The sequence below is a fragment of the Squalius cephalus genome (genome assembly GCF_949319135.1).
Source record: "Squalius cephalus genome assembly, chromosome: 1".
Lineage (NCBI taxonomy): Eukaryota > Metazoa > Chordata > Actinopteri > Cypriniformes > Leuciscidae > Squalius > Squalius cephalus.
The window spans coordinates 36,431,836-36,444,273 of NC_137122.1; positions in this window are offsets into that span (position 1 = coordinate 36,431,836).

Sequence of the window (12,438 nt, forward strand, 5' to 3'; positions counted from 1 at the left end):
TCACACCTGTAATTTTGATTCGGACCAAACTGAAAAGTCCGAAAGTCCGGACCAAACAAGGTAGGTGTGAAAGGGCCCTTAGCTGAGAATTCGCATCACATGAACACGTGTGACCAGTAGAAGATCGAAACGTCACGGCGCTACCTCTTGGCTGAATTCAAATAACGATATTTTTTTGTAGTAAAGTTGAGTAGATTGTATATTTTTACATTTTGAGTGTATTACTATTTGTTATATGTTGAATTCATGTTTATAAATAAGATGCTGCAGAGCGTGACGTCATATCAGGACTGTTGCAGTGTCCGAAGAAATTTCGCATGCTCAAGTCTAGTGTGACCGTGGCTTTATGTCATTTCTTTTTAGTGAATAACTAAACATAGCTTTACCAATGTGGACCGATTATCAAAAAATGTCTCCTATGTCTCTCACACAAGTGAGAAATCAAGATGGATAAAAACAAAACGTGAAATACAACGCCTAGAAATCCTGGAAAAGTATCCATGTACTTTCTTCAATAAGGTTATATCTCCAGACCGGAACTCCGTTTATCTGATGGCAGTCAGAATGACAGTTCCAGATATAAACACGATAACTTCTTGTTGCGACGAACACAACGTATTTATTCACCTCAGAAAAGAAAGTATACTGTAGTCTATTTCATGTCGCATTTTTATAAATCATGATTTCTCACAACTTGTTTACTTTTTTTGGAGCGAGTAGATGTGAACTGTCTGAAGACCAAAGTCAGGATTATCATTAAATAATACATTACGTTTTGGTTTGTTTTTCACCAAAACCCTATCATATACTCCCAGAACACTTGGAATATATGAGGCGTGTAGCATGGGATCATTCTGTGATACTGTTGCGTCTTTTTTAAAAAGCTTGATACTGGTCGCTATTCACTGCCATTATATGGATGAGCCCAAGCAGGACATTTTTATAAAAACTTCACCTTTTGTGTTCCTATAAAGGTAAAATGGCATTAGAACAGCAGAGTGAGTAAATTATGACTTAATTTTTATTTTAGGGTGAACTATCCCATTAATGACATAGTCTCTCTGATCACCAACATAATATCTGTCAATATAGTTGTAACGATCACCAGTGAGAGTGCCCGGGATAACCATCAGAGGGGTCCAACCCGGACAATCACCACACATCCACAAACTACATTTCCCATAATACTTTGGCCAGACTAATCAGCCATTATCACATTCACTTGTATGTCATTATCTTGTTTAGCTCACCCCATATAAATCTGGTTTTCAAATTCACTCCCTGTGAAGTCTTGTATGTTGTTGTGCCACATTTCTGAGCACTTCTCTGGTTCCATGTATTTCGGTTTTTGTATTCTCTGCCTGCCTTTGGATTACCCATTTGGCTTGTTCCCAACCTTGTGTGTTTTGTTTGTTTGGACTGCCTACCTGTGTTTTGATCTGTTGCCTGTACATTGGATTACGTGTCTGGATTGGCCCATTATTAAAACCTGCATTTGGATCTCAACCTTCTTGTCTCAGAGCAGTTCGTAACAGAACACTTCGCCATGCTCAGATCCAGCAGCAAGTTAAGACCCAGACCCACCGTTGATCCAGCATTTCAACTCATCCGTTTACAGCAAGGTAATAAGAGCACTCGAAGACCACACCCGAGACTTTCTGAATCTGGCTAGTCTCACAGACTTCCCTGATTTTGCACTCATTATTTTTTTTATTTTTTTTATGGACTAAATTAATTCTATCAAACAAGACTCATTCGTGATGGTCCTCGAGGTTCACTCATTGAATTTACGGATTATGCTCTGTTGTTGGCTGGTTCCTCCTTCACTGTTGAGGAGGACTCTTTCTCTAAACTTTCTTTTGGGCGGGGCACCATGCATCAAGCTCCGATGGCCACCGAGCTTGGCACACCACAGTCACCAGCATCTCCAGCCATAATGGTTGCTAGTCCTGTGTTTCTAGTGCCTTCCCGTCCTGAGGTTTCTACACCAGAGCATCTTCACGTCATGCCTGCCGAGCCCGAGCCTTCCAGAGTCAGCTCCGGATGATACAGTGCTGATCATCATGGCCACGGCATTTTGTGTGTGGGCAGCACACACATCAACTCCATCCTGTGACCCCCTCGGCCATGATGGCCGCCGCCGTTCCAGAGCCCTCGGACAAGATGGCCGCCTTTTGCGCCAGTGTCTTCGGACAAAATGGCTGCCTCTGCGCCTGACCAGGCGGCACCTGCCTGGTCCCCTGAAGCCTGGTTTTCACATTCACTCCCAAGTCTTGTATGTTGTTGCACTGCATTTCTGAGCACTTCTCTGGTTCCATGTATTTCGATTTTTGGACTCTCTGCCTGCCTTTAGATTACCCGTTTGGCTTGTTCCCAACCTTGTGCGTTTTGTTTGTTTGGACTGCCTACCTGTGTTTTGACCTGTTGCCTGTACATTGGATTATGTGTCTGGATTGCCCCATTATTAAAAGCTGCATTTGGATCGCAACCTTGTCTCAGAGCAGTTTGTAACAATAGTCTAGTAAATCAGCAAAATCACACATGCATCTTATTCAGGCTGTGATCATTATAAACATTTATACATGAATTGGAGCGACTCATTCCATCCAACACCTACTCAACAATGGTGAGAGTCTATCCTCCACTCCTTCATTATGGCAAATGTATACATGTCTGTCGTTCAGTCTCACTTTATTGCGATTTGCAGTGACCCACACTTGGAATAATACAGATTTCATTCATATTTTGGCTACTTTGGATGTTTCTCTGTACCTGTTGTCTTTAGCAATCAGGCTTGATGACGAACTGAAGTCTTCAAGATGATTGGCTTAAATGGTTACCTCCGACTATGATCAGATATGCATATATATGCAGAAGCAGGTGAATTTTGTTAGGCCTCCATTATGCCGTTTTGGCCACATAGGGTACTTAATTCTCAAATTGATTCCTCATTTCCTCGCTCCTACGTCCTCAAGCCTCAAGTTTGACCTGGAAACCGGTCAAACTCAGCCATCTTGAAGGACATCTCAATTCTCTAATTGCACCATGAGGAGTGAGGAAGCTTCCTGAGGAGTCATGATTGAGGATACAGAGATGTATCCTTCCCTCGCATCCTAAGGGGGTGGAGCTAAGATCCAAGAAAAGGAAGCAAATGAAGGAACAGAGGATGCACAAATAAGAAATTAGAAACACCCATTGTGGATGGAAAGTTTGCATTTTAGCACTTATGATTCCATCATGCTGAAGTCACTGTATTTTCTGAATGGGTTTTTTGTTTAATTCCTGAGATAAGGTCTTTGGTTAAAGCTCAACATACTTTCAAGTGTTTTTGTCTTTTACTCATCTTAAAAAAGGTGGTTGCTAACATGTGGATAAATTGGACTACAGACATTGTCAGAGATATTAATCGTCATCATTGAACAGTATAACTTGCCTGTTTACAGCCTTGATGTGTTTAGAATCGCGCCCTTGCAAACTATGTAGTCAAACTGTTTTTAAAATAAAAACTGAAAGAGTTGTCGGAAGCTTAGGGATGTCGTGTGTCATTTTAGCTTTTTACTTATGGTGGTTCTATTTAGGCTTTAAAATGCATAAAAGTTGTGTTCATTTCAAGATTATCATGATGAACAAATCACATAAGAATCAGGTTGCAGAGCTTATTTTCTGCAATAATTTAAAAGCCAATGGAAATAATCCTTTTGTGTTTTTCTTTAGGGAACCATGTTGTTGCTAACTTCCGAGTTAGCCTTCCAAAAAACATCATCACTGCAGTGCTCTAGTAGCCTTCAGCCTTGACCTATACTCCTACAAACTGACATCATGGCTAAACAAATTTAACTGCCCATTTTTAATGTTGCCATTTATTTTTACAATCTTACATAATGTGAGAAAAATATGTGATTAAGTACACTAGGTCAGGGTGCATTTGTTTTGCACATTATTCCAAATTGTGAAATGAGCAGATAAAAAAAAATTGCATGTCACACCTAATGTGACATGCGTTTCATCACACATCACCTCTTGCACTGTGTGAAGATCCTATTAAAGCTTGCCTCTCACTACAGCTCACAGTGTTATATGCTTTCTCACAAAACCTCCCTTCGTTTAGCATGTCATATCCATCTTCACAACTCCTAAATATAGCCTGGAAATTACATTTGTGTTTTACTTTATTGTTATTGTTCACTAGGTACCTACAATGCATGCATAGTATGTCACACTATCACACACTAGTGTGATTCCCGCCCTTTTCACCAAGACTGTGAACAAGTGGGAAGCACCTTTATCCCCCAAACCGCAATTCCTGCTTTCCTCCAACAGAGCCAGCATAAGCTTTGAGGATGAAGTTATCCTATGAATAATGCTTTATAATTCAAATGCTCAGCCACAAATCTCTAGAAGGATAATGACAGATGGTACAAATCGAAGGAATCATTGCCGTGATGCAAGACTTGGTTGCTTTCTCACTGACACAGCTTTGTGTGTATAGACTTATGAATTGTTCATATCTTATTTAAATTTATATGATCCTGAATTCAATTTGAGTGACATTCTAGTAAAAAAAAGAAAAGGTAATAGCCTAATTTTTAGGGCTTTATAATAAACAACCGAATGCCTGAACTTACCCATCCTAGAAGAACATTGCAATAACAAGACATCAAGCTTTTGAGATGAATCCATTTATTCACCATGTGCCATTTCCTGTGAAGTGATTACGATAACCCCTCTGTTCACATCCCTCTTTAACCTCTCATTCACAGTGGTTCCCCACAGAGGCACTGGGCTTGATTGATCTGGCACTGTATGAATGCCCGTGAATGAGCTCCAGATTGTCTTTAAATGGGGATGTGGGGTTTTATGTTAGAGGGACCAGTGCCATGAAGGTCAGTTCACATAGCTGTGTCATTTGCTGATGGAGCTGGAATGCAGTGAGATCACTCAGCTTTAAGGGTGACAGAGAAGCACAATGATTCTGTTTCTTCAGCAATAAAGCTAATGGCTGAAATAAAGAATTTTAGAAGAAACTGACTGCAGAGAAATTCAGTTTATTATGGTCAAACATCTATTTCCCCACATTCCGTCACAATTTGGCTTTTGACAGATTCCCTTATTTTAAATGTTGTATATTTTATTTTCCGGATACCTTGCACATTATGTTTTATTTGTAATGTTGATTACTCCCAACCAAGGTTCAAAATAAAAAGCTATAAATAGATGTTAACATCAATAATAATAACAGTAATTCTGTCATATGACAATTCTCATTGTGTTTGACATGGTAATGGATATGACAATATTGATATGTTTGGTCTTGGTGGAATAGATCTGCTGCGCTGCTGCTGGTTTTTGCTGCTGCAGAGCAAGTACGGGACTTGCTACTGCCAATACTGCACATACATGACACGCTGCTGTGAGCAAGTAAGACATGCTGCTGCTGTGCAATATAGCATACGTGAATTACCCGTAGCAGATCTATACAGGTGGAGCTGGGAAGGTGGAGGGTTTCTGAAAGTGCACTGCAAACTAGTGATGGGTCGTTCGCGAATGAACCGGATCCAAGAGCTGGCTCTTGTAGGTGAACGTCGGGAGCTGGCTCGCATATCTGAAGAGCCGACTCTATTTTTAAAAATATAGCCTATAGAAATTAAACCATTATGTAGGCTAATTGTATTTAAAATAATAGACTAATTCAAAGACCAACAAAAAAATAATTATATAGGCCTAAAGGCGCACACACATTTGTTTCGACTATCTCAACTCACACACACACACTAGAGATGCGGATAAACCGCGGATCGGGCAGATGACGTGACGAAAAATTCTATTTTAATTCAATTCGGGCGGGTGGCGCGTGGCGGTTGAACCAGTCAAATTAAAAAAGTTTGCCACTAAGCAAACCTGCAAGCTATGAGCCCAGCTGTCAGTACTATTGGAGGAGGCCTAAACGTCTCGTAGATGAGACTGCCTGGGTTATTTTGTTTGGATATTAGTTATATTTTAAAACAGCCAATCGTAGCCACTCGTGGAATAGGTATTTAAAAGAGAGAAAGATTATGGTCTATGACTCAGAAATTACATCGGGCAATTGCAGCGCAAAATGTTCAGAAGAACGCAAGAGCTAAACTTCTACAAGCTCAATAACATCCACATAAAAAAAAAAAAAAAAAAGAAGGTAAGAAAAATAGTCAGTCATAACTTTGCCAATTAATTAGATGTGCAAGGCAAGCAGACACGTTTTTGGGTTGTTATGGACAATTAAAAATGTGAATACTCACGTTGCACAGTTGTGCGGTTGACTTTCAGCGAGTTAACATATATTTTTTAAAGAGCCGTTTGTGGGTCAAAAGAGCCGGCTCTTTTCAGTGAGCTGAGTCAAACGAGCCGGCTCACGAAAAAGAGCCGGAATGCCCATCACTACTGCAAACTGCTACAACAAGCGCTAACCAAGTATTTGAAAGCTAAGCAGCGAGCTCATTGGCTACTGATACGGCTGGAACCAATCAGCTGTGCCCTATAGAGAATGGTGTGATTGCAAACCGATTGAGTTAAGGACCTATCAGCCTGCACCATCTAGAGTTTCATGACAGAACTTTGAATTAATTATAAATCTATTGTGATTGTGTTCCTGACAGTATAGACACACTCTTGCAGTGTGGTATTAATAATCCTTCCTCCCTTGTTCCTGAGGATGCAATCATAATTCTGCTCTTGGTTTGAGGAATAGCAGCTCTCTTTGCAGATATTTGTCACATTCCCCATTATATCAGCATTTCATTACCATTCATTATAAGTCTCCTTTCAACCCTTTCTTATGGGATTGCAAACTAAACGCATTTTAATTTGCTATGGCAGACCCAAATGCCTTTGAATGTCAAAGACTTCAGCTTCAGCATGCATACTAAGTCGCGTCTAACAGTAATCACACTCGGCTAACACGATGGCGAGTCCCAGTGCAAGGCACTGTCACTGTGGACAAAACATCCAATCTGGACGGCAAGGACAACAAGAATTTCCATACTGTCAGAACAGGTGGCAACAACACCTGCTTCCAAACTTTTTAGTCATTTGTCACATTTAGCGGCTGCGTAGAAATAAGTTCTGATGTATTCAAAGGCAGGTTGTACTATAGGGAAATAATAAAGAACGAACAAGAGACAAGCCCATGCAGCAGTCCATGTCGTACAGGCAAACGCAGAAAGGAAAGAGTACGACGACTTCCCCATTAGACCTTGCCTATGATCTTGGGCATTGTTCCACAGCGTCTAATGCCATTAGACAGGAAAAGAAAACCTTACAAACAGTTAAGCTGACAGAATCTGAATGAAAGTGAATGAATAAAAGATAAATATCCGCATGAACGGATAGACACAGAGGGCAAAGCCGGCAGCCCCTCTCATCATAAAGTCTGTGTTGGAGAGGCAGCCCTTGCTGACTGTCTTATCTTATTGAGAGTCTCATTAGCATAGAAATTACTTCAGGCAGAGGCAAAGAAGCAGGACCCAGCACAGGTAACTCTCAACTCTCTCTTTCCATTAGTATGGAGAGAAACAGAAGATGTGAGGAGAGGAAAAGTTGAGTAAAAAGACAAAAATGAAGACTGGCTGAGGGCAACGAGAGGGAGCGGAGGGAAGGGGAAAAGGAACAGAAAAGCGGAATACAATGTCATTTGGATAACCAAGCGATACCGGCTCTCTTTTGATGTTTTTTTTTCATGGGTGCATAAAGACTCCAGCCAGCAACTAGCTCTATGTGAGTAGTTCTACAGAAAGACAAAAGCCATTTTGTCCACGGAAATGCAAAGTCAGCACAAAATTGTTGCGCACAACAACTTTGATACGTTTTAATTTGTGGATAACTAGAAAACGACTTTTGTGGATAAAAATGCACTCCGTTTGTCACTAAATGCAGTTCGTTTAAGACATGCTTAATCTTTAAATGACATACATTTTGTCCATTAAACAGATTTTTGGGATTTGGAGCACAACATTTTGTCCACAAAAGCTTTTTTGTTTATTGCATTTAGTGATTTTGCATGTCACAAAATTAATTTAATCCTTGATTTTGCCCATTTGGTGATTGACATATATATTGTGTGATCTGGAACAACCTATTTCACGTGCATTTTCTTAAATGAAGTTTACATTTACATGTATGCATTTTGACGATGCTTTTAGGCATAGTTGTTTAGTTGATATATATTTTCTATCAGTTCTTACATTCCCTCGACATCGAACCCATGACTGTGGCATTGCTTGCACCATGCTCTACTGTATGTATTGAAAAATAAAAGTTTTTGGACTGCTGAATTTTGCTTTTGCAACTTGCTTTTGTTTTCTGAGTACAGAACTGCATTTTGTCATGAAATACTGCTTTTCGTGTCACACAATCCATTCAGCTGATGAAATTAGTCATATTACACTTGGTGCCCTATTCATCTTAGGCTGATTTAGGTTAGGAAGGCCTTTTTAGTCTAGAGCTTATGGAGACTCCAAACTCTTACCAGGTAGGCCAGTCCATAGCCGATGTGACAGAGCAATGACAAAGCACGATTTCATGCAATGCTCTACAGAGGCACTTTGAAGATCTCCACAGAGAACTGCACTACCCATGCCAATTAGAACCCCAAAATGGACTCTGTAATGAACATAAACAAACCAGTTTAAAAAAGTGCTTTTAATGTGTAATGTGATAATTAATAAGGAAAGACAAAAACCTGCTTTGTATTTATCTTGGTAATTATTTTTAGAACCCTGGGGGAAGGTGCCTGTGTCAGAATCCTTCATTAATTCCGCACTGTGGCTTGTAAAGTAGTTTTAGTCACTGCAGAGTGAACATGATAAATAAAGCCACAGGTAGCAGTGAGGTAAAGCCCTGCGGATGAGTCTGCGCTTGCTGAAAGCTCCAGAATGCAGCCTCTGCTCACCCACACAATCAAAGACCTTCAGAATCGTTTCAGTCTGCGAGCCAACATGTCGAGCTGCGAGAACAATTGGGGCCGCGGACAAATGTTCTACAAAATGTGCTACATCGTGTGAACAATTTATGTAAGATGTTAAACAGAGCTTCAGCTGAGAATGCTTATAACCTTCATTAAGGTCAAACATCCACAAAACGGAGCTAAATTTGCATTTACATCAAGAAATGCAGCATTGCCATGTAGCATTAGGTGAACAGGCTGCCTCAGCCTTGGGTGGGCCTAGCCGAGGCACTGAGCCCACTGCAGTTATGGATATCAGCCATGGAGTCTGTCATCATCTGTGAAGTGCATTGACCCCGGACTAAACACACATGCTCCAGTATTGCTCAAATTTATCCTTGTCAAGTGCAATGGATGATGTTTCTGAACAGCCTCTGGTGCAGCGGAGCATCACATGCCAGACCACAGGAGGACTGCACCACTGTTCATTATAACTGAAAGAGTAGGGGGAAGAAAAGGCATTGTGTTAAAGTGAAACTCAAGTTTTTAATGTTGTTTATATGTCTGCGTGGTGTTTTCAATACGCTTTAAGGCAAACCATGTGCAAATTCATCAGCCAGCACCATTGCTGAGTTTCCCAAAGACACGGTTTGAAATCGCCCTTGTTCTCTACATCACAAACATATTGTAACCAATCCTGTCAACGTGTGGGACGGGGTTTTGCATATCGTCATTACTATGCTGCGAGGCAGGGCAGTCTCAAGAGAGGTTATCCCGGTATATTTTTCTGTTGATATGAAAAATCGTGTACATTTAGAAATATAGCGGGTGAATTATGTATATGATGTATATTACAATGTTATGATGAACTATGCCTTTTTCCACTGACGTTCTATGATGTTCAAAGCATTTCTAAGGATGCTGATCTTTAGAAGGCAGCTGTCTGACTCTGAGATAGCGCAAAGGAACGGGAACATGGTTTGTGTAACATCAGCAACACATTATTAGCTGTTTGATAACGTAGTCAAGCCAAAGGCTAATCATATCAACTACCGTAATGTGTCCGTCGTTGTAAAGAGCGATGCATAAAACGCATTACCATTCTGATACATCGACTTCGATGACCCTGTATAATTCACTCTTTCACTTCTTCTTCTGAATCAGTTTCTGGTTCAAACATATATGGCTGAATTAAACTAGTATTTCCACTTGCCATCATGTAGCATTTACTGCAGTAAAGTTAACCGAGAGGATCAGGTATTCTGAGCTGGTGTGAGTGAGTGGAGGAGGGGCTAATATGCATATTTATATATATCTGCGTATACTAAATGAAGCAAGGGTTAGGGTTTTAAGGGATAAAATTATTGACTACGGGACCCAGGACCCAACCACAATAATTAAGCATGCAGCAACAGATTATTTAGCCCAACATTTTTGTTCAGGCCTCATTCCTTAACCCTCAACGAGCAAAACACAGACGATCCTGATGTACTTTTAAGTGTATATTCTTTATATTTAAGTAAAAAAAAGAACAACATGTTAAATGTTAAAGCCACTGGAAAAAACAACAACAAAACACAATGTTTATGTATATTTTATTTTGACTTTGAGAAACTGAGCTAGCATGCTGGAACTTCATGTCAAAGCAGCCCTTTGACACTATTTTCATTGGGCATTGATGATAATTTGGAATCTGATTTACTGAATGACATCTGTTGTGTGAATAACATTCAAGACTCCATGAAATTACAACTTTCTGTCTTGTATTCATTAACGTATTAAAAAAGTAATATAAAGAAATTGTGGATTAACTTGCACGGATTAATTGTTTACCACAAGACTAATGTGCACTAACAAAGTAGCCTAAATAAAATCAATTTTGATTTCATGCAGACTTTAATAATAATAATTAATTCATAAATAATACGTTTTTTGTTTGTTTGTTTGTTTTTATCATCGTTAGGACACATTTCTCGATATTAAGGTCACTTGTTCAAAAGTGACTCTTCACACAGCGAGCTTCACACAGCGAGCACAACAGCAGTATGTGGGCTAAACTATAGATTATTTATCATTGCTTTGGCACAAAATGCATTCAATGACTTCTTTCAAATTACATAAATTATTTTCTCACTTAAACACAAACACCACCATAACTCTATACACCTACAGGCCAGTTTGCATATGTTAACATACTCTTTTCAAAATGGTTTAACTTAAGTTAAACATAACACACAAATGAATAAGACAGGAATTTGCACCATTTCTACAGTAATACCAAAATATATTCTCAATATAAAAATAAAACACCATCAAAACAATTAGAAGTAGCTGAACAATGAGCCGGCGTTCTGACGTAGGACCTAGAAGCGCTGCACTGTTTACACTACGTGATCAGCGTATAGCAGACTGACATGGAGGAGAAGAGATTGTTGAAAAAAGTAGTTACTTAAGTACAAAAAGTATTCTTGTCGCTTCCTAACATTAAGGTTGAACCACTGTATTCACATGGACAATTTTCACTCTGCCACAGGTCAATCTGTGATGTTTAGATCCTCTATCAATAATACATTTATTTATTTATAATGTGCTTTTCTAAACCCAAAGCGCTACAAAGAATAGCAAATAAAACAAATAAAATGCAGAATTACAAAAATAATACAATACAAAGAAACAATAAATCATAAAATAATCATTGCAATACAACTAAATAGCACAATAGAATACTAATCATGACAACCTATGTAATAAATTTAAAAAAGATGAGTTTTTAGCAATTTCTTGAAACTGGCTAATGTGGGAGCATCTCTAACAGTAAGAGGAAGTGCATTCCATAACCTGGGTGCAGCGACAGAGAAATCTCTCTCCCCCATAGATTTGAATCTACTGGGAGGCTGCTGAAGAGTGAGAGAATCAGCAGACCGAAGGGAACGAGAAGGCGTGTACAGGGTGACTAAGTTACAGATATAAAAAGGGGCTATTCCTTGCATAGCTTTGTGTGTTAGTGTAAGAGTTTTAAAAACAATATGTGACTGAACAGGTAGCCAATGCAAACTATAAAGCTGCCTGTGACGTGCTGACGTGATGGAGTATGTGTAAGAATACGTGCTGTTGAATTCTGGATATTCTGCAGCCGTTTGATTGATTTAGCAGGTAAACCAAACAATAGCATTACAATAATCAATCCTGGAAGTAACAAATGCATGGATAAGCCTTTCAGCATCAGGCAGAGTGAGGTAAGGCCTTATTCTAACAATGTTTCTGAGATGATGGAACGCAGGTTTTGTGATACTCTTAATATGTGAGTCTAATAATCACACCAAGGTTACAAGCTTAAGTAGATGGGAATACGACACTATCATCCATAATCAAATTAAAATGACTACTTTTGTGAAAAGCCGCTGGTGTGCCAATAACCTCTGTCTTGGAACAATTCAATGTAAAAAAATGATGGTGCATCCACATTTTTATTTCCTGAACACACTCCGAGAGAATCGCAGAGGTGACAGTAAGATCAGATT